This window comes from Falco naumanni, chromosome 10 (assembly GCF_017639655.2).
Source record: "Falco naumanni isolate bFalNau1 chromosome 10, bFalNau1.pat, whole genome shotgun sequence".
In the NCBI taxonomy this organism is placed as follows: Eukaryota; Metazoa; Chordata; class Aves; order Falconiformes; family Falconidae; genus Falco; species Falco naumanni.
Window position 1 is genome coordinate 5228491 of NC_054063.1, and position 21731 is coordinate 5250221.

At 46.2% G+C, this 21731-nt stretch overlaps 1 long non-coding RNA gene across 2 annotated transcripts in view; it reads left to right on the top strand.

Annotated features, from left to right (window-relative positions):
• LOC121094914 overlaps window positions 1-21444 on the top strand; it is a 54637-nt gene extending 33193 nt beyond the window's left edge. For both annotated transcript variants that reach the window (XR_005829963.1, XR_005829962.1), the window contains one exon: window positions 20095-21444. This is a non-coding gene — a long non-coding RNA (uncharacterized LOC121094914). The remainder of the gene's footprint in view (window positions 1-20094) is intronic.
• Window positions 21445-21731: the final 287 nt, after the last annotated feature.

Sequence of the window (21731 nt, forward strand, 5' to 3'; positions counted from 1 at the left end):
TCCCCTCCAGGTATGGTCTGCGTGGGCACGGAGCCTGCAGGCTCTCCCTCGGGTACATGGGACTTACAGTGAAGCTGCAGGCAGGTGGCTGTACATGCGATTGTAGAATCATTTCAATGGTTGGAAAAGACCTTTGAGATCATCAAGTCCAACTGTTAACCCAGGGCTGCCAAGTCCATCCCTAAACCATGTCCCTCAGCCCCGCATCTACATGTTTTCTAAATACCTCCAGGGATGGCGATTCCTCCCCCTCCCTGGGCAGCCTGTTCCAGTGCTTGATCACCCTTTCAGTGCACAAGTTTTTCCCAATATCCAACCTAAACCTCCCCTGGTGTAAGTTGAGGCTGTTTCCTCTTGTCCTGTCACTTAGTACTTGGGAGGAGAAACCAACCCCCACCTGCCTGCAGCCCCTGCCAGGTAGTTGTAGAGAGCAATAGGGTACCCCCAAGCCTCCTCCTCTCCAGACTCAACACCCCCAGTTCCCTCAGCCGCTCCTCACAGGACTTGTGCTCCAGCCCCTTCCCCAGCTCCGTTGCCCGTCTCTGGACACGCTGCAGCACCTCTACGTCCCTCCTGGAGTGAGGGGCCCAAAACTGAACACAGGATTCGAGGTGCGGCCTTATCAGTGTGGAGTACAGGGGAACGGTCACTGCCCTGGTCCTGCTGGCCACGCTGTTTCTGCCTTGTGGCCTGCCTTGGCCACCTGGGCACACTGCTGGCTCATGTTCAGCTGGCCACCAGCCAGCACCCCCGGGTCCTTTCCCACCAGGCAGCTTCCCAGCCACTCTGCCCCAAGCTGGTGTGACCCAAGAGCAGGACCCAGCATTTCTCCTGGTTGAACCCCATACTATTGGCCTTGGCCCAGCCTGCCCAGACCCCCCTGCAGAGCCTGCCCGCCCTCCGGCAGGTCAACCCTCGCCCACTATATGATGAGCCATCCAGGTTAATAACCTGGGCAATGATAGTGTCAGCCGTTTTGTGCATAGCTGCTGCTGTTTGTATTTAGCAATCAGGGCAGGTCTTTATCCTGTATGCCGCATCTGTTCGCTTTTCTTGAAGTTGAATGTTTCTTGTCACACCTTCTGTTAATCTTTTGCCATCAGTAATAGTTTTCAAAGGAGCTGTGTAAGTGTTCCTGCCCTCTCTTCCAAACTCTGGACTGCAAGTCTCAGATGCTTTCCTCCAGAGTGGATGGTCCCAAGGAAATTGAGCGACGTTCCTTGTTGATTTGAGGCGGTGCTCTGTGTCAGGGATCAGAATACTTCTGAACCCCTTGGCCTTAAGGGTTTGTCCAGGTGGACCTATTGAAGGATGTGAATTCTGGTCAGACTGCAGGTCCTACTTGGCCCTCAGAGGAGTTTTTTTTGGGGGTGAGACTGCTCGAGCTGTCATCCCCCATCACCATAAGGCAGATGGGAATAGCTGGAGGTTGTGCAGAGTGCCCAGGGGAGCACTGATACTTCCCCCAGGCAGTGGTACCCGCCATAAAGCTGGTCATGAGCACGTCGGTGCGATGGTAAGGATAGCTGTTTCTTCCTGGCTGATCTCTGGGGTGGTGTGGGTACAGCCAGGAACACCGTTTGACATCAGCTTGGTAAACACATCTAGAACTGCTCGTTCAGTTGCTCTGTATTTATTGGGAGGCTGAAAGGAAGAGCCTCTCTGGTGTCCTTTCCACTCTGGAATTTGTACAAGGGATGGGGCTTCCAAGAAATTTGCTGAACAGAGTGAGAACCAGGCTGGAAAAAACATGAGGATTCAAACACATAGAGTATGTGATGCTCTCTCCAGCTTTGACTTTTTTTTGTTCCTTTTTATTGTGAATTGCTTGTTAATTTTTTGTTAAATTCTTTGACGATAACTGTGACCAAAGAGAGGAATGCATTTGACAAGTGCAATAAAGCAACTGTTCCATGTTTATGGCAAGTGCTATACTTTTATGCTATTAATTCAAATTGCCTGGATTCTTATAAAACTGGAACAGGGTAGGATTACCTACCTTGCTGGAACACAGTTGAAATGGATCATACTACAAAGTAGTCCACATCTTCATATCAAATTTTAGAGGAAATAATTGTGGAGTCATAGGGTAGGTATATGTCTCTAGAGCACAACTGGTTTAGATGAATTTTTGTATCCAGCAATGGTTGGAAGCCTCTACAGAGAAATAATAGAAAAATGCCATTAGTAAAATAGTCTAGTTCGGTGTAAAAAGAGTAACTGTCACACTGTGTGTGAGGGAACGGTACTTGCTAGGATACAGGTAACTTCAGAAATGCATTTGGCTGCAGTGCTGTAAATAAGCAGAGAAGGCACTGCTAGGTGAGTGCCGTAGTCCGTCCTCTTGGAAAAGTCTTGACATTGATGTGCAGAAGCTCTTGTAGCCTTCAGCTGTAGTATTTCTGTAATAGTGTATGGTGAAGCTTCCTTTGAACAGACTTCTGCTGAAAACCTGAGGCGGGTAAATAATAGGGGTTTTTTTCTTCAGTTTGATGGCTGGGCGGGCAAGGAAAAAATATTTGGGGTCAGGCAAACTTCTTACAGAGTGGAGAAAGCATTAATGTGTTCCAAGAACAAGACACTGTTTCAATTTCAAGGATTTTTAAAGTTATTTTCTAAATAAAAGCAAGACATGTGGGGTTTTTGCAGGGTAGAATTCAGGAGTCATGTACAGCTGCGAGATGCCTGTGGGAGGGAGCGTGGGGGTCTCGGCCCCTTTACGTGTGGCCGGTAGGGTGAGCATGTGTGATACAGAGCTGCTTGCAGGCGTTGTGCTGTGAGCCTGGCAGAGCGCAAAAAGGGTCGAATTCAAGTTTCTGTATCCAAAAATGGTTCTAAGCACTGAATGAAGGGTATGAAGTAGAAAAGCTAACAGGAATGAGCATAGTGAACAGTACCTGAATTGCCATGCAGATGTAACTTCAAAATACAGTGTTTTCTGTAACACTGAGGGGCAGGAACGAGGATGGGGCAGGATGGGCACCCTGAAATAAGGTGAGAAGGCTCTCCTAGTTAAACCTTGCCCAGCGTCACTGGAGTTTAGTACTAGTCAGTTCACATAAGTAAGTAACCAACTGTTGAATGGAAACACACTTAAGCATGCTTACATTTTCTTCAAAGCCTGGTCCTAAAGTTTTTTGGTACTGAAACAAAAGATCAGCTGCTCTGCTGTCGGTGTCTCCTGCCAGGGAAGGGCTGTGCTATGCTGTACTTGATCTGGGTGTCCGTGGGCGCTCTTGGTCACTTCTGATCAACGACTGCAACCCAATAGCCAGGGTTAAATCTTCAGCGTTTTGTTGAAGTGACTCTACTGAGAAGCATAGGGCTAGTCACCATGACAAGAATAGCTTGTAAGCATAAACTTTATTAGGATCTGAGTAGCACTTGGGTTTTGGAGGTGGCTGCTTGTGTGATGAAATGGCTAATCCCTCTTTTTGTCAGCTCCTCATCTTTCAGGGAAGCTTCTCTGCTTTGCTGCCTTAGTTCCCTTGTGGTGGCTGTGGGGCGCAACCTAGGTAGCTGCAGTGTCTAATGTGTTAGTCTCGGCTTTAAGTACCTACTAAGGAGTTACTATGCAAATGTATGGCTGGCTTCTTGGACTGTAGTGTTTGAGACTGAAGTGTCACTTAACAGTGAGGTCCACTGACCTCAGTGTCCACCTTGGACAGATTATTTTTTTTATTGTCAGACTTCTGTTCTGGAAATGCAGATATGCTCCTTGCTGTCGCTCCCACCAGTGACAGATACAAGGCAGCCAAAAGGGACTTATTCAGCAAAAATTAATTTCAGAAGAGCTAATCACTGAACAAGCAAATAGAGCTGGGAAGACAGTGTTAACATATTCTCATGTAGTTTGAGGCAACTTTCTCGTATTAACAAGTGCCAAATACTTTCACTTAGCATACTGTTCTTAAACTTCTGCATTTTATATGACTATCCTAATTGCTTCGGTGCCATGGCATTTGCTGAGGCCTTTAGGGTGACTTTTAACACTAGTGGCAGAGAGAACAATCCGTGGATGCCTTGAGGTCTGTGTCATGCGTCAGCATCGACCAGAGTGTGTCGTTCCCTGCCTGTCATGTTGATTTTCTCCTTGTGCGTGAGAAGCAGGCTTGTACTTGATGGTTTTACCTTACACCTGTGTCATTTCTTCTGAAAGCAGTGTTCCTAGTAGCTATTTTATTCATCTAAGCAGTTACTAAAGAATCTTGTCTTCAAAGATTTGGGAAGGTAGAACTAGAAGAGTGAAGCTGTCTGCGACTTGGGCTGGCTTCCTCCTGTGTATGCCTTTCTTATGGTCCACTGTTAGATGCACTGTGGAGCCTGGGATGAGTAGGTCATAACATGCTATATGTTATTCTATAGCTAATGCCAACTGTAATTTCAAGTCCTCCACACTAATCTCTTCCCCTCGTGCATTATTTCCTTGTGCAGCATTAGCAGACCACATGCTGCTCCACTGTTGCTTCATGGATTTAGAAAATAAGCTACAGGCCCACAATGATGTAAAACATTAAATATCGTTTTAAGTATTGGAGGCGCCATCCTGCCTACACGGTACTTAGGGTGGGCAGCACGCCAGCACGTTTGCTGGCATTTGGCTGAGAACTGGAGCATGCCCGCTCACAGCGAACAAAGCAAAGCCCAGGACAATAAGGCAAGAATGATGACAGACAGAAAAGGGCTGGCTTATGGCTTGTGCTATTTGACCATAATACCAGCTGTGGAGACTATACTGTCTGGAGGGCTAAGAGTTTCTTTCTACACTCCTGCCTTACTGCCTGCACCTGCCCATCTGAGGGCAGGCAAGAATGAAAGGGCACTTTATGGATCTTTGAGGAGCTTGTCAGTTGGTTACTGCTCAGTGGGTTTGCACTAGCTGCTTAATACGTGCTCTTTTGCTCTCTGCGTTGCCAAATAACACTGGGCTGAACGTGTTTCTCCATGATTTTCTTCCCTCTTTCTCTTCGCGACAGCAAAAAGCCTGTGTGTACACACCTGGGGAGAGCTGGGGAAGCCTGTGTGCACATGTGTGACTGACATGGCAGGAGACGCTGGCGGGTAGGAGCCGTGACCATAAGCATGAGGATAACAATTTCACCCCATTGCAGGGAAGGCTGTGTCAGAGCTCCTCTGTGTGTGTATGTGCAGAGAGCATAGGTGGGGTGGGATCTGCTGCACAGTTTTGGGAACAGCCTGTGGAAAGCTGTATGCAGATACCTCTGAGCTGTGCCTTTTCAGTCTGCTCCAGAGGAGTTAATTGCCTCTACAGCCCTTCCTGTGGAGCAGCTCATCTTCACTCTGTGCTAGTTACTCTGGATAGCCTGCAGGAAGCCCTGATGGGCTGCTCTTGAGACCCAGGCTTTCAGCATCAAATCCATGCCTAGGTCACCTTTTGGACCTGACCAGCTAGGCTTAATTTCCTTGTGTTGGCTTGGACCAAGGAGGTATGGGAAACATAGGGGGAGTCATCCTGTTTCCACATGGAAAAGCTGCAGTTGCGTAATGTCAGCCTGCAGAACTGCAGAATCTCTGATGGTGGCAAGTGTGGGGTGTGCCACTGGTCACCACCCAAGCACAGCCTGCCTGCACGTTGGGCATAAACTGTGCTTGGGTTTTATGCTGCATCCACTGCCTAAGGACTGGTGACCTTGTCCTTACCTGGTGTGTTTCATTGGTTGGGAAACTAGCAGTCACCTTTAACTTCCTCACCACTAAATCAGCTCCTGTCTTTGCTTCCACGTTGCTTGGGAGGCTGAGCACTTATGCTCTGTGAGGTGGTCCTGTGCTTCCAAATTCATTGCACAGTGAGTGAGGTCTTAGAAGGCAAAGCTTCATCTACTGTTGGAAGTATCTACCCATGAACTACTTAATATAGGTCAATATACTGCTCTCCATGCAGAAGAGACAGGAGAAAAGGTTTGCCTGTGAACCTTATCAGTACTAATAAATGTGATATTCATGCGGCCAAAGGTATGGTCTACTTATATACCAACTCTTCTAATGTGTGTGAATGTGCTCATTTTTTGAGAAGTTACAAAGCCATGAGCTGTATGAACTTGGCTACCACGTACTTTGTAATGCGTTACTTCTCCTTTTGTCCGTAGATCCTTCTAACACCGAATGGCACAAGAGCTTCAAAGACATACCACAACTTAAACCTCTCCTTCATGCTTTCACTTCCTTCAGCACCTTGCTGTGGCAAAGCCAGCTTGCCACTGGCTCTAGGTTCAGGTTTTTAAATAAGCAGATTCTAACGGTTCACGTTACCTGGCCCAGCTTGGCTAGAAGTAGGCACCTTGTCTCATTAGAAAAGCAGGCATCTCTCTGCCACTGGACTCGGACCCCACGTTAGCCTCACGGTATTTCTCACTGCTCCCACCCCCCAAGTTACAGCTTATTTGGCCAAATCCATTAGTTCTTATTTTCAGAAACTGCTGTGTCTCAGAGGGCTTCTGAACTGATTGTGTGACTGTAATATAGGTAAGGTGCCTGACCTAATTTTCATTAACTGGCACACATTACTTGCTGAAGTGGCTTCCCCTTCTAAGAGAAGAAAGCGAGCCTCGCAGAGTACTGATGTGCATGCAGTCTCAGAGCATTTATGGGACACTGGTGAGACTCCTGAATTTTTCTCCCCAGATGCTGAAGTCTGTCTGCCTAGCCTCTTTCTTTTGGAGAGTTGCTGTAACTAGTTAAGTTGGAAGGTAAATAAATAAACAGAAATGCAACTTAGCTAAAAATCCCTAAATTCAGTACTTCCCCCCCCCCCCCCCTTTTTTTTTTTTTTTGTGTGTGTGTGTAACCTAGCTGACAGGATAAAATAACAGATACATAATCACATCCACATCTGGCTGTCCCAATGCATTGTTCCTTTCCTTGCTGGCCAGCAGCAGGCAACAGTCGCCTGTTGCTTTCAGGTGCACAGTGGGTCTCTATCCTGAACCGCAGAGTTCAATGAGATTAGCTCTGTGTGTATACAGTAAGCTTGACAAAATGGAAAACAAAAGGAAGATCCTAGTAAAGTCTATATATGTTGCCTATAAATGTAGAGTCACTCACCTTCTCTTCTTTCACTGAGCTGTAAGTAATCAAAAGATCTGTGTTTGGTTATTTCTGAAGAAGGTGCTCCCCCATTTAACTGCCTAGTGTATTTTGTTTCAGCCTGAGCATACATGCTTCGCTTCTGGTGTATTGGAAAAATGTGATCATGTGTAAAGCTCAAATTTACGTAGGAAAGACTTGAAGATGCACAAAATGATGATATTTCAGGGTAGGAGGATCTTGTGAAGTGGACTTAGGAAATTTTCATTTCATCAATGTAATTTTAATGTGGTATCTCTCCCCCCCCCCCCCGTCTCATTTGCATGATAATGAGATGTTTTGTTCCACCAACAAAATGGAGCATTAACTTAGAGTACTGGATTACTCATAGCACAAACATGGCTGTTATGAGCAAACTCTCTGTTCTGCCAAGGTCAGTTTGTGGGGGTTGAGATGAAACTGTTTCCTAAACTGTGAAAGCGATCCCGGGTACCCAGCCTTCTGGAATGCCTGGAGATTTTATGGATTCCTTCTCCTTTAAGCCCACTAGCAGGGTATCTGCTAATGCAGGCTCTCTTTTCTTGCCTGCATTTCTCGAATGAGGCTGGCTTTGACTCTTAATTTTGTTTCCTGACTTCTTGTTTGCCTTCAGAAGGAGCATTTACAGCAGCCTTTTCTGTAGATAACTAAGGCAGAAGGGACTTCAGCTATTGGAAAAGATGGATGTGATGCTCCTGTTTGGGTGTGATAACGGACCCACAACAGGAGTTGGAAGGTGTCAGGTTATAATCGCATCTGCTCTCCTGGCACCTCAGAAAGGTGTTCTCTGCTGCCAGCAGATCAATGCACGCCTGCTGCTGCCCTGGCTGGGCACCGCGCGTGCTGCTGTACAGGTGCAGCCTGTGGTGTTTCGCAGCCCCAGGGGAGGTGCAGTGGCCAGGCGCGGCACGGCCCAGGGACCTCGCTGCCTGTGGGCAGACATTGGGGCTGACGGGCTCACGTAACTACCTGAAGCCTAGTGGAGAGGCAGATTTAAACCCAGCTAGCTTTATGCGTCTTTAATCTGGCTCACTTTTTAACTGTGAACCCTGGGAAGGGCTGGTGAAAGGTCTCATGTTGTTCAGGTGATGGAAAGAAAAGGTTGTAAAAGAGGTGTCTGGCCTGGGGCTGAGGATCTGCAGCAGGCTTGCTCTTCTCTCCAGCTTCAGAGGAGGTGTGCGCTTGCTGGTCCTGTGACCAGGCAGGCCGCAGTGGTGCCCGAAGGTTACCAGAAAGAGCGCTCCTGGGGCTGCCTGCTGAAGCACCAAATACCTTGCCCCTGCATCGGGCTGACTTTGCACTCTCCACTGCCTGTCATAAACTGCTGCTGGTCTGGCCCTGCTTACCCAGTGCTCCTGCAGGTGGCCACAACCTCAGCCACAGCTTCGTTTCTGGTGGCTCGGAACGGAGCGTGCTGTGGGAAGGCTTTACGTTAGAAGCATGCTCCAAAATGGAGGTGTCGGAATGGTTTAACTGCCTGAAGTGATGCGGTGACAAACCGTATCAGGCGTGTTCAAGCATTGGAACAGGCTGCCCAGGGAGGTGGCTGAATCACTGTCCCTGGAGGGGTTTAAAAAGCATGTAGGTGCGGTGCTGAGGGACATGGTTTAGGGATGGACTTGGCAGCCCTGGGTTGACGGTTGGACTTCATGATCTTAAAGGTCTTTTCCAACCGAAATGACTCAATGATACCTGTTTATGAACATAATTTATGGAAGAGTGTAGAAGACTAATAGGATTAAGCTGATTAGCAGCTTTATCTTTCTAGGTGCTGCTTATGTACTGGTTTTCTCGATGTAATGTAACCCCTAAGGTCATTTAATGCCTCTCCTTGGTGTTGGCCGGGAACTAGTCTGACTTAAATTCAGCACTTGCGTGTAACTATGGAGAGTTTGTATGTTTTAGGACAACACAAAACCAGTCTCTGCCTCTGCTGAAGCAGAGAGCTGTGCTGAGTGTACAAAGGTGGTCACACTGGTGGGGTGTGGGAGTTGACTACAGTGAGCCTAGATGATGGAGTTAGTGGTCCTTCAAGATCAGGACTCACCAGACCAGTCTTAAATTGATGGTAGTCTGAGAGGAACCCATTCTGTGCCCATGAGGATGAAGTTTGAAATAGATGCTCAGGGTGACGCGGAGCAATACTGCTTGATGAGTCAAACCCAGGTTATGTTCCTAAGTCTTCACTTACCTGCCTTCTGATTTTGGAAATTGTTCCCTCTCTGTTATACAGGATGTTCATTCAGGGCTTCAAATCTAAGTGACTTCTGACTGCTGGGATTACCAGGGTTTCACAGGGTAGCTGGCAGACTTAGACCCTGGGAAGCTCTGTCTTAGGGCAGGACCTGGAGATGAAAGTTCTGTGTAAGTACAGAAAACGGGACTAAATTTCAGTCAGACCTAGAAAGAAACAGCAGTAAGCAGAAAGATGTCTTCCCTCGGCTGAAGGAGTTCCTCTTTCCAGACCTGTGAGAGGACCTTGTCTGAACTCCCTGAACTTGCTTTAAAGGACAGCTGAGATCTCAAGTCGATCTTGGCTCTTGTGTGTTTACTGTGAACAGAAACGCAATGCACTGCAGCCTCACCCTAATTTTATCTGAATCAGCTGCCACTACTCTGGGGCAGAAGCAAGAAAAAACAAAATTAATATCTGAATAAACAGCCCATTAATTTGATGACAACTGTTGTTCTCCATGTCAGGGTCCAGAAAGCAGCCTGGGCAGTGAGCTAATGAGAACACCAGAGCTGTGCAGGCTTCAGGGAGGTGGGGGGTAGAGAAGGAAACAGAACAAACACTCTTTTTGTAGCTTGCAGCTAAGGGGGGATTCAGCCAAAGGTTAATTGCTTTCTGCCCTAAAAAGCTGTGAAGTGTTGCTGTGTCGTGTCATACAGCTGCTTCGTCCCGGCCTCGGGGTGTCTGTTTCAGCGGTGGGTGGCATGAGCCAATATCCTTTTCTTAACTGTACGGGGGTGTTGCAAGGTCTCTTGAGTTAAGACTTCTAAAAATCTGGTAGAGCTTGGTTGGTGGTTTTTAGGATATTGCTGCAGCATGGAAGCAGTGGTAAAAATACCAAATGAGCAGCCCCTCTGTTTACTTGCTTCTCCTTCACTGGCAAAAATGTGGAGAGGGGGCAAGTAGTAAATACTTGATGGATGAGTCCTGCATAGCTGGGAGGAGCTGGAGGCTGGAGGAAAGGGGCAGACTATCGCTCTGTTTGTACAACAAGCATGTTTGCTGCCTTCACTGCCAGTGGGCACCTGATTTCGACTTCTGGGTGCTTGCTCAGAAATGGGGGTGCTGAGCTCACGTGCAAACCATATTCTTCCCCCTATCAGCCTCCTTCCATTGGAGGCTTGAGGTTCTGCAGTGGATAGCTAGTTGTAGTCACTCCCGAAGAAATGGTGAAAACATCAAAGCATTTGGAGCAAAATGCCGGGGGGCAGTAACAGGCTGTGGGTGAGACCCGAGAGTAGCCCCAGCAATCCAGGCAGGACCCCCAGGCCTGCAGCTGCCAGGCACACAGGAGAGGGGAATGGAGCGCATCTGCCATGCAACTGCATCCCTTGGCAGTTGTCTCCTAACAACATGGAAAGGAGGTGTGCATGCAGGACCTTTGTATGGCCACCCTTGTGGTGGGAGGCAGAGTCCTTTTGTTTTCCCACTTGTGCTCAACTTGGTTGCAGTAACTTGCTGCTTGCTCTTTAGTAGGATTTTTTTTTAGGGGATGCAAGTTCGTTGTTTTCTCTGGCCTCATGTTTAGACTATTGAGTAAAAGGTAAGTCTGGAAGAAACTTCCAGAATGAGAGGACTGTAAGGTCATTTACAGAAGTCCTGGCTACCTAGTGATGGTGAGACCAAGGCTTATATTCAGACACTGAATTGCAGGTCTCTAATGAGAGCCTTTATGGTCCCATCATGGTCAGCTTGCTGTATAGCAGCCCAGGAGTGCTTACTGTGTCTGTATATTCTCATCTTTACTGGAGCTCTACTTCTGGTGCATAAGTCTGGAATAATAAATCCCACAAGTTTCTAGGTACTTCAGTTTGAGACTTAAAATACTTGGGATAGACCTGCGGTTGCGCAGAGAAGACTGAACCTGCCATCTGTTGTGGTTCTTCCTATACCCTAGTGGCTGCTCTTGCTTGTCGTCAAGTATGGTCAAGAGACCCAGATCTAGGAGAATGTAATAGTAAACTTAATGTCACCTTTGTCTCTTAGCCAGTGTCTCTCTTTTGTGTCAACTTTTATGCTCAGATCTATTATTCCTAAGACTTTGGTTTGTTGTTTTGGGTTGGTTTTTCTTTTTTTTAACAACTCTCATGTAGCTTTCACACTGTGCAGAACCTGAAGCAATGAAATAACTTTCTACTAGATGGGGGGTGTTGTGACAGCTTGGAAGTCTCCTGCTGGTTGGTGGGAAACCAAAATTCTCAAAATAACCCAGGAATCTGGAAAGGAGGAAAATTGCCCTGTTGTGCAGTCTCGTGGCCCTGACCAGGTTTCCTTGTCTGGAGATCATCATGTTGGAAGAGAATTGGAATATTTCACTTGGAAGGGACCTACAACAATTATCTAGTCCAACTCCAGTTGGTACTTGTGTGATTAGATGACAGTGAATGGAGATGCTTCTGGCCCCTGACCAGTCTGTAGAGTGGGTAAATTCCTGATTCTAGTGTTTATAGGTGAGGCTGAATATTGCAAATAATCCTGTTAATACCACTCATGTGATCAACTTGTCACCGTTTTTCCTGCTTGATCATTCTGCCTGTTTCCTTGTGAACATTATTTCTTTTTACTTGTGTTTTCAAAGTCTGGAATAGTTCATGACCCCGCACCTTAAGTTTATAATACATAGGGTTTAAATTCATTACCTTAAAACCAGCTAGTGTTAAGACCACCTCTGATTGGATTCTGATGATAAAGTGGTGACTGGTCTAACACAGGATGGAAAAAGTTTACAAGTTTGGTCCATGCTGAAATCTGCCTGTGGATGAAGGCAAATATATCAGAGGAATAATGATTTAATTTGTAAAACAGACGTTTCTAGCTCAGAACTGTATGCCTGAACTCCAATTAAGCTATGAAGCTGCCATGGATGGAGAGGATGCATTGTAACAGCCCTTGTGCAAAAAGGATTTTAACTTCCACAGCCCTTGCTGAGTGGGTGTGAGCACAGTGGAAACACTGTGGTGTTTGCTGTGGTAGCTGCAAAGAGTAGCAACAGAAATGCTCTTCCTTGGAATGACTGGGACACGCTTGATCTGCTGCAGCAGCACCTGATTCCTGGCACTGTGTGCAATGGTGGCTGTTTTTTCTTGTGTGTCTATGTAGAAAGTAAAAGTGTGTGAAATCTTAATGTTCTCTCCTGGCTTCTGCATGGTCAGGGTAGCATCACTGAAAGCTGTTTTGCATGAAGTTCAGGGCAGGCATCCTATTCACTTTTGTTTCTGGTAACATTGTGGACTGTCATGTCCAATTGTAAAACCACCTAGCCTATTTTTGTACTCCCAACTTGTGATTGAGCAAACGTGCTCATTTAATGCTTGAGCTTGACTGCTTTCAGTGCCCAGCTCACGTAAGGAGGAGGGTTTTACCTCTGTGAGTCTTAAATCGAATGACAGGATGGTCTGAGAAAGCCCTGGAGGTTTTTATTAGTGTCTCTTCCCATCTCAGTCATGTGTGTATGGCTCACCCTGCACTGCTGTATGCCCAGTTTGGTTCCACCCAACTGCAAAAAGACAAAGTGTAGGATCACAGCACTGTTCCGGATAATCAAACTTTTTCCAGACTTAACGCCCTCTCAGTAAGTAGAAGATGCAGGCAATAGGGGAACTAAGCATAGGTGTGCTTTAGGCGCTCATTTGCCCTCCGTGTAGATGCCTCCCCCTCTTTCTGACAACAAAAGGACAGGCCCCAGTTGGTCTGCATCTAGAGAACAGTCTTAAATTGCATGGTGCTCAGGCAGCTGATTGGATTTGGAACACAAACAGCCCTTAGTGTTTGGTAGGCTGGGTAAACCGCCACTGAGAAACTTTGCTGCTTACCTGACAGCAGCATGCATTGCAGCCAGTGGTATGCCTGCCTCCTGACAACACAGAGCTGCTGTTCTTACTGCCTGGTGTATGTTACCCTGTTAAGCGCCCCAGAGAGCTGCCTTGGTGAGGGCTGGCCCTTTCTGGCTGGTGGGGGGAGGAAGGGCTGGGGGAGCTGGCGCTGGGCTCCGGTGGGAGTGCTCTTCAGCCCTCGGTGCTGTGGAGGAGCTGTCCTGGGGCCAAGCTCTCCCAAGCTTTCTGTCCTCAGGCTGGCACTTGTACTGCTCCCTACCTCTGTCCTGAAGGGAAGAGAACGTGAATAGGGGTCTGCAGTTTTGCTGCACGTAAAATGATTAAAGCGTCTTTTCAGTATGGTTTTGATGTATTCTGCTTTTGAAGTCTTCTACTGCAAATAGGATGATGTACTCTCTGCTTTTGGAGCTGGATATTACATACACAATAGGAAACCTTATGGTTTTCTAGAAGAAACTTGTCAGAGTCAGCAGGATGGCCTAAATTTTCAGAGAAAACTACAGCCTACATACCAATGGTAGGGATTTGCACAGTATCGCTCCTATTCTTTGGCCTACTGCCTTCTGATCTAACTGAAGGAGCTGAAGCTGACTTGTTAGTTTGCGACGTGGTCAGTGAACCCAGTATGGCCAGGGAGAAGGTTTGTGGTTACTTACATGGTCTATCAGCAACACTTTGTATGAGTAAGGCGGTTGAATACTATTATGAGCTATCTGCCTGCATCTGCAGTTGCTCAGCAGCCTGAAAGTGCACTTTGAAGTCAGCTCTACCAGAGCTGACTTCATAGTAAGTTCTTTTTTTATTTATTTTTTTCTCCCTGTAACTATTGCACAAACTTACCGTCAGGTGCTCCACTGGATCTTGTCAGTGAAGCACACGGGAAGCCTGAAAGACTTTGCAGGGCCTGAGAGATCTCCAGGGTTGCTTTAGACTTCTGTGACTGTTTTGTGGGAAACAAATCTTTCCTTGTTTTCTTTTTTTCCACTTGATAATAGTGTTAAACTCATTTTCTGCAAACTTGGTTTCAACTGGCTGGCTAATTTATACTGGAAGTAATTGGACACACCTAATGAAAAACATAGTGGAATTTTGCTATGAACTGCAATGTTCTCTTCAAGTCATTGGTCTCTTCCATTTCATAATTGCTGTAACAGCAGTTAGGTAACCCAATTTCTCCCCTTCCCTGCCAGTGACAAAAGCTTAAACCGAGTCTTTAGAAGTGTAACTCTTCTCTAAAGTTTCCTTAACAAAATGGCATTTGTTACTCTCTTAGTGTCTTGCTATGTAACATTAGGCTGCTGCTCAGCCTCCAGAGAGCTCTCCCTGGAGTAGTTACCCGTGGCGAGGACTTTAGGCACTTCAGGGCTACTGCTCATCAGAGGAGTCCAAGGGGATCATGGTGATCCTGTCTGACGGCAGTTGTCTTGTATAAAGACCATGTTCATCTCCTCAAACCCACAATATATTATGTGCTTATCTCATCATTCCATAATGGGATCATACCCAGAGCTGTAGTGTTTCTGGGCAGTAGCAGTACTGTGCTATTCTGGTGGCAGCTCTTCCTAGCGTGCTGCTAGCATGGCAGGTGCCACGTGTATGGTGTATTGAGTTGTGTCCATCCCATCCCTCCCAGGGTTCACTGAATACCTCTTTTCTTGTACTTTGTGAAGGGATCTTAACCATGTAGACTTCTTCAGCCTTTTGCAAGGTTGTGGTAACGCATAGAAGCCCATGCATGGGTAGCTTTTGAGCACAGACGGCACAACAGAGCTGTTAGTGAGCATGTTGCTGCCATCTACCAGCTAGCATAGGGAGTTCCTGCCCTGTGTGGTAGGTGCTGTGAGCCTTGCCCTAGCTCAGTGGGGATGTGTCTCTCTGCCTGGGCCTGTTCTCTGCACTGAGATTCCTCTTGCGATCTGCTGCCAGAAGAAAGTGTTTGTCCTGGTTACCTTGCAAAGGCTTATGAGCCTAAAGCACCTGAGTAGTCGGCCCAGAGCTGTCTGCTAGGGCTGTCTCCAAAACAACCTTTGCACTACTTCCTTCTCCAAGGCCTTGATGCCTCTCAAATGTCCATCGGTTCTTCCAAGCAGACAGAAGAATGCGAAGCACTGAGGAATTGCAGCTAGGTCTAACGTGGGCTTGCCAAGCAGCCAGGCCAAGTTACTTCAACATCTGCGAGTGTAACTGCAGCGCGTGTCTGGGGAAGAGCAAGAGCTGAGAAGCAATCCTGCAAATGCTCAGCATCTTGTGTTAGGATGCAAACCCCTGCTCTTTCCGAAGCAAGGGCTCTAGGGCAGACCTACCACTGAGGGGCTGCTAACAGCACCAACCCCTCAAAGACTTAGTGAGTGGCACTGCTTGTTAGCTCAGCAGTCTGTGCAGAGCTGACATCCTTGACCTTCTCCGACTGTCCTCTCTCTGCCAGTGTAGAGGTAATGCTTCCAAATAAAAACTTGATTTCTCCCTTCAGAGGTGTGAAGTTGGGCCTTGATAGCCCTTCTCCATGTGGTTGGTATAGCCCTGAATGTTGCAGGCATTGCTGGCCTCCCAGGTCTTGAGACAGCTGAAGGGGCTTCTTGTCTCCATAATCGAACTCTTGAAGGAAACAGATGCCTCATCTCCTAATAGACAAACCAACTTCGCCTGTAGGTGCATGGGGAAAACAAAACAAAAAAAAAAAGCAGGCTGATGTGGTTCTAAGGTTTTTAAATAGTCACTGTTTAGCGTAACTTCTGTGGGGCAGACTTTATGTTAAAGGTTCTGTCCCAGAAGGCTTTTTAAGCTATCAGGAGGTCTGGAAGGTATTTGGGCTGCTCTTAACAAGAGCTTCTGTGCCATGTTTGGTCCAGCAGGGCTCTTAGCCCATGTATGTGAGAATAGCTGTAATGATATGAATTATTTCTTGTGGAAACTTTTGCTATTGTGCTTAGTGGGTTTACAGGAGCTTTTTTTGGGTCTGCTTTTAATGTATTTGTGTTGGTGGGGATTCTAAGTGGAATTACGTGCCCAGGCTTTCAGATAACTGCTGTAAATACACAGATCCACTCTAGTGTCTTACTTCACAGTAGCAGCTGCTGCAGCGTTACAGAAACTTCATAGCTTTGACTGCATCTTATTAGTTCAGCACACTATTAATATCCCAGCAGCTTTTTGTATTAATTTCCACACTTAATATTGGCTCTCCTTCCTTCTTCCCTGCACCCACCCTTCACACTCAGTAATTAAACTAAATTCATTTTGGGGCTGTTTCACTTAAGATGTCCTTGCTGCCCACACCAAAGAGGGAGCTGGACTGGAAGCAAAACAATTGTGCTAACAGTCACCAGGTATATTTAGTGGCAGTGTCATCTAACATGCATTTATTGCCCAGAAGTAGCATCTTTCCACTTCCATGTGGAGCATTTGTAGTGCTGGCAAAATCTTTCCCAAGAAACAGCTGCAGATTGGCTCTTGTCTATTTGAGGAAGGATCTGTCCTTAAATACTTGGTTGTTCTGCTTCCTAAAAATGGCATCAAGCACTTGGCAGTATCAGGATGGATTTGAAACTTTACTGAGATATATTGGCTTATATATTGAAATATATCTTGGTGTTGCACCAAGACCTAGCGAATCCTTGTCTCCCTCAGAGAAATGACTGCGCAGGTACCAGCAAGAAAATCAGTGGGCGTAGGTACGTCCTGGGCAAGTCGCTGCGTGGGACTCTTAATGCAAATTGCAGTCTTCCCCTGGAAGGTTTTCAAACCAGGTATCACATTATTATGGTTAAGCAGCTCTGAAAAGGCTGCAAGACTGAGTGAGGCACAGGTCCTAGGCTGGGCAACTCACGAGGGAGAATAAGTGTTTTACCCCTTTGGTAAGTGCTTGCCACTGCTCCCCAGAGGTCAGAAAGTCAAAAAACCATGACGTACAGGAGCGGGGTTTTACCCCAGAGCCCAGGGGGGTTTCTCACCTCTGAGCTCTTGCTGTGACACCTTGCACAACTGAGAGCAGTGAGTTAATTCATGTGGTATCACCTTGAAACACTGGCTTAGGGCTATCTGAGGGTCTAGGACACTGAAATACCTTCCTGCCCAAAATAGTTTTGAATTAGTTGATCTGCATGGCATGCTGCCAGCCTTCAAGGAGAACTGGGGAGGCCTGGCTACTGGTCAGCAGTCTGGGCTGGGCAATAGGAAGTTATTAATAGCTGCTCTTCTATGGAAAGAATGAGTTTGGCTTAGATGTGATGCAAAGCCACTAGCTGGTGGAGCAGGCGAATGCTGGAAGTCTTAATAAATGTTTATTAACACTCAAATGAGCAAGTTGTGCCCAATGGAGAGCTCTGTGGCCTGAGGCCTCCTGGTATTGGCTTTTGAATCCGAGTGGTGTGGTCAGGCTGTACAGATGCAGGTCTGAAGAAGAGAGGCTGCCAGCTCTCCATCAGCCTCAGGGCATGGTGGGTGTTTCTTCTGTTCGTTGTCAAGTTTAGGTTCCCTCAAGTTCCCTTATGCTCCTGCTCTCACCTCTAAGAGTCAGCTCTCTGTCTCTAAAGAAAATTGGTTTAATGGCGGAGAAGTAAGAAAGATGCTTTTCCACACGCTGAAATTTTAGGAAAGAAAGATTATCTGAAAAACCTAAACCTAAATGGGGCCAGTGTGGAACAAAGGGTGGAACAGACTTGGAGAAGTAGACAAATAAAAATTCCACTCTCGAGTGGAACGGCAATGAGAAACTCCTTACGGAAGATTTAGCTGGATCAAAGGTTGCAGTAAAGCACACAAGTTTGATTGAACAGCTCTTCCAGGAGTCATGCATATCAGTGCAGTGTGAATGTTGTAGCGTCTATGAATTTACTTCGCTCACTGAAAGAATATTAAAACTTAACACCATTCAAGGTCTGGAAAAGCCATTTTTTCTCAGCTAAAATGGGAGTCAAGTTTTCAAATTGCTTTGGACCTGGCTTGCGTACAACTTCCCCTGGGGTATGATGAGGAAAATGCCATAAGGTCTCTGTCCAGATAAAAATACACCTCAAAGTGTGTGGTCATGGCAGCCTCTTGTCCAGCTTTGGGGACAGCTGAAATTGGATGATGTTTCTGGTGTACGGTAGCTAAAGCACATCCTGGTCCTCCGGGATGAGACCAGCTCGCAATGGAAGAAGAGGAGGTACCATAGCGCTTCACAGCGTGTCTTGGTCATCAGCTATACCAACAGGTCTCTTTTAAATGGCTTTTGGGCAAACTACAATTGGAGTTGCTTTAATGATGTTATTGCAGGTTTCTGGGCTTGTTCTTGGGCCTGATTGGCATTGATGTTTGGTTTGGGGATTTTTTTGTAACGTGAAAGCTAGGAAAATAAAATGGTATTGTCTTCCATCTGAGGCTTGTAGTGCCCTTTGTATATCCTTCAGTTCCCTTCAGGAACAGCTACCTCTTGCAGGGAACTAAGGCAAGGCTCTGGCTTAATACATGGGGGTCTCCAAGCTGAGCCGAGTTTCACTGGGATTCGTGTTCCCTTGTAACAACTGCTGCTGCTTACAAGAGCTCTTACCTCCCAGAATAACTGTGGATCAATTTTTTTGTCCTCCCTGTCATCCTAAAGTTCATGCTTCTAATTGTCCTGCTTAGAAAGAGGGTTGCCCACAGAGGAGGAGGGGCAATGAACAAGAGCTGGTGGAATATCCATTATTTCTTATTAAAAGTATTTCTTATGAAAGTAGTTTTTGTCCTGACTCTCTTAGAGAAACTATTTTATTGGTGCTCGTTGCCGATCTATGTTCTTGTCTGTTTGATTTCCGCTCTGGAAAACAGGTGTAGAGATGCTATAAGTAGCAAGAAGTCTAATGCATGCAGAGAGTTCCTCACAGACTCTAAATTACAGTTTTCCTTCCTGTGCCGCAACCTCAGGTCCCTGACCTGCAACTGCAGCATATTTTCTGTGACTAACAGCTGTAATTCCCTAATTATCATGCTCTGTTCTCCTGCTGTGCTGTAGATCTTGTTACCAAGGAAGCAACCCAAGTTTCTTCATTCCTACCCTTGCTCTGTATACTTCCAACTGTTTTAAATCCACCATTTGATGCAGCCCATAAAGACAAATGACTATCTCTTGTTTCAAATATTCGGTCTCCAGAACATACTATGTGTCTACATGCTGGAGAGGAAAAGGGCAAAATAAGTCTTTCTGGCCTTTCTTTCAGTGAAGGCAGCTGCTCCAAAGCTATTCCTAGGCTTAGAAAAAGTATCTTTATTAGCTGTAACCATCGTGTGCGGAGTGCTGGGCTAAAAGTGGTCTTGGACAGTGGGGCCAAGTAAATGGTACTTCTGTAAAGTGACTGGCAAGAGTTCTGTAAAACCCTGGGAAGCAAAGATGTGTGTTAAACTCCCAACAGCAAGCTGTGTATGTGTGGTGTAACTGGCATACAAGCCTTGCTGGCTGAGGATGACTGACACAGTAATGGGGCCAACGGGGTCATTTTGGTTTTGCCCTCTCCGTTTCTGAGTTGGGGACAAATGATTGTGTGCCAGGTAGAAGCAAGAATAAACCTGTGCTAATCTAGATGATTAGAGCAATACAGCCAGAGTGTATCGTGACAGATAAGCAACCAATTCAAATATCACAAATAAGTTAAGCAGCAGGAAAACCTTCTGTTTTCTACAGAAAGCACAATTATTTAACCAATGAAGTACCCAAAAGTATACTTGTCTAATGTCTGCACCTTTAGGCTTTACTGGATGATGCTCATCATCCTGCTGAAGGATGCTCATAGGTATCTCTAGACAATTGTCAGTTTGGATTCGACCAGTTGAACACGGCTGTGTCTATGACGCGTAAAGTCCCCGTTGCCCTTAGTGGGAGTTGGTGATCGAAGGAATGCTTTCCGTGGGCCCAGCCTCCAGTAATTAATATTTCATGTCTCACTCCAGAAATATCATTCATGTTGCAACTTGGATGATGTCTCCTAGGTCACAGGATAAAAATGACTGACTCCAGGGGGATTTGCTGCTTGAGTCTTCTGGCCATTAAGCTAAGATGGAGGAGGCTGCTCCTTCCTCTGGATCACTGGTGTTAAATCCACAGGTGGGTTTAGAAAACATGACACCAAAGGGGGGCAATAAAGGAATCTTATCTGTTTGGCCTCCATCAGGGGAGAAGGACAGATGAAACAGAGCTGCCAAAGAAAAGGAGTAAGTTTAAACAATACAACAGATCTCCCTAGAAATAAGATTATGCAGTGCTACTTTATCTACAGACTTCACAGGGGGCTTTACAGAGTGCATTGTGTAGCTGGCAAGCAGGGCTCAGGTGTGGATGCCCGTAAATCTATGCAGCCTGTTGTAGGTTTATCTGAGCTACAGAATAATGGTCAGAAGAACGAGATGACCTCTGAAGATGCTTTTGTTCAGTTTCTGTGACTCTAGTTTTGTGCTTAAGCATGTAAAAGTTGAGAATTATATACCTTAGCATATACATTTCAGAATATTTAGTGTAACATGGAAACTTGCTTTTAAGGTGAACTAAACTCAAGGTTAGGCAATAGAGTCAAAGTGTTGTACTTCATAGAAGCTCAGGTTAGGGTGGTCGTAGCTCAGCAGGTGTTTTGACTTCATGGTGCTATACTGTAATTGTGCTATACTGTAACTGCCTAATCTATGCTAGCATGCAAAGTCTGAATAAAATTTAAAGTTGGGGGTTTTGTGAGAACTTAAGTGTTTGATGTGATTATGGTTTCTCTGGCTGCTTGCTGAGTGTACGTGTCCACACCTATGAGGCTTCCTGGGAAGGCCGGTGGGCTGCAGTCTTAGGATGGGACAAGTCACCAGCGCATATTGTGTTACCTGTCACACATTGTGTGACCCGGCACCAGCAAGGGGTGCAGGTCCCCCTCACTCCTACCAGCAGTAGCATTCTTTCTCAGTGGTATCAAAATCCATTCCAAAACAGGAGTTGGATGTGTAATTTAAACTTTTGTTGCTTATAACAAATGATCCAAGGTGTCTTTTCCCTTCACTGTGGCCTGGGGAGAAACTGCCTTGTACCACTCCACTAATACTCATTACATAGGTCGCAGTCCCTCAGAGGGGTATAGCTGGAGGCAGTCTCATGTACTGAAGGTCTGTACCACTGATGTGGCAATTCTGAGTTGTTCATTGTGTATGGTTTTCATAAACTTTGCAGGTAGAGTTGTTGTCTTCCCCCACGCTGAGCTCTCATGCTGGTTCCTCAAGCCGCAAGTGAGCGGTTTCTTCCCCTCTGGAGTCCTTCAGCACCCGAAAGTCACTCTGTTCCCCAACAGCCATCCACCAGAGAGTGCACTTTCCTGTGTTTGACTCAATGAATAAATAGTTTTAAAAAAAAAACAACAAAACAACCAACCAAGGAGGCATTCACCAGTATAAGACAATGAGTGAGTAACCTGATGAATGATCCTAGTAACATAACTAACATGCTATCTCGCTTGGAAACTGCTTGTCTTAACATAAGCTTTATGAACCAGAATGGGTGTGATGGGTTTGACTGGTGTCTTACCGTAGTGGTCCCTTCTGTTGCATAAGCATTAACTGCCAAGTGCTATGGATACTTTCTCTTCATAGTATTGTAA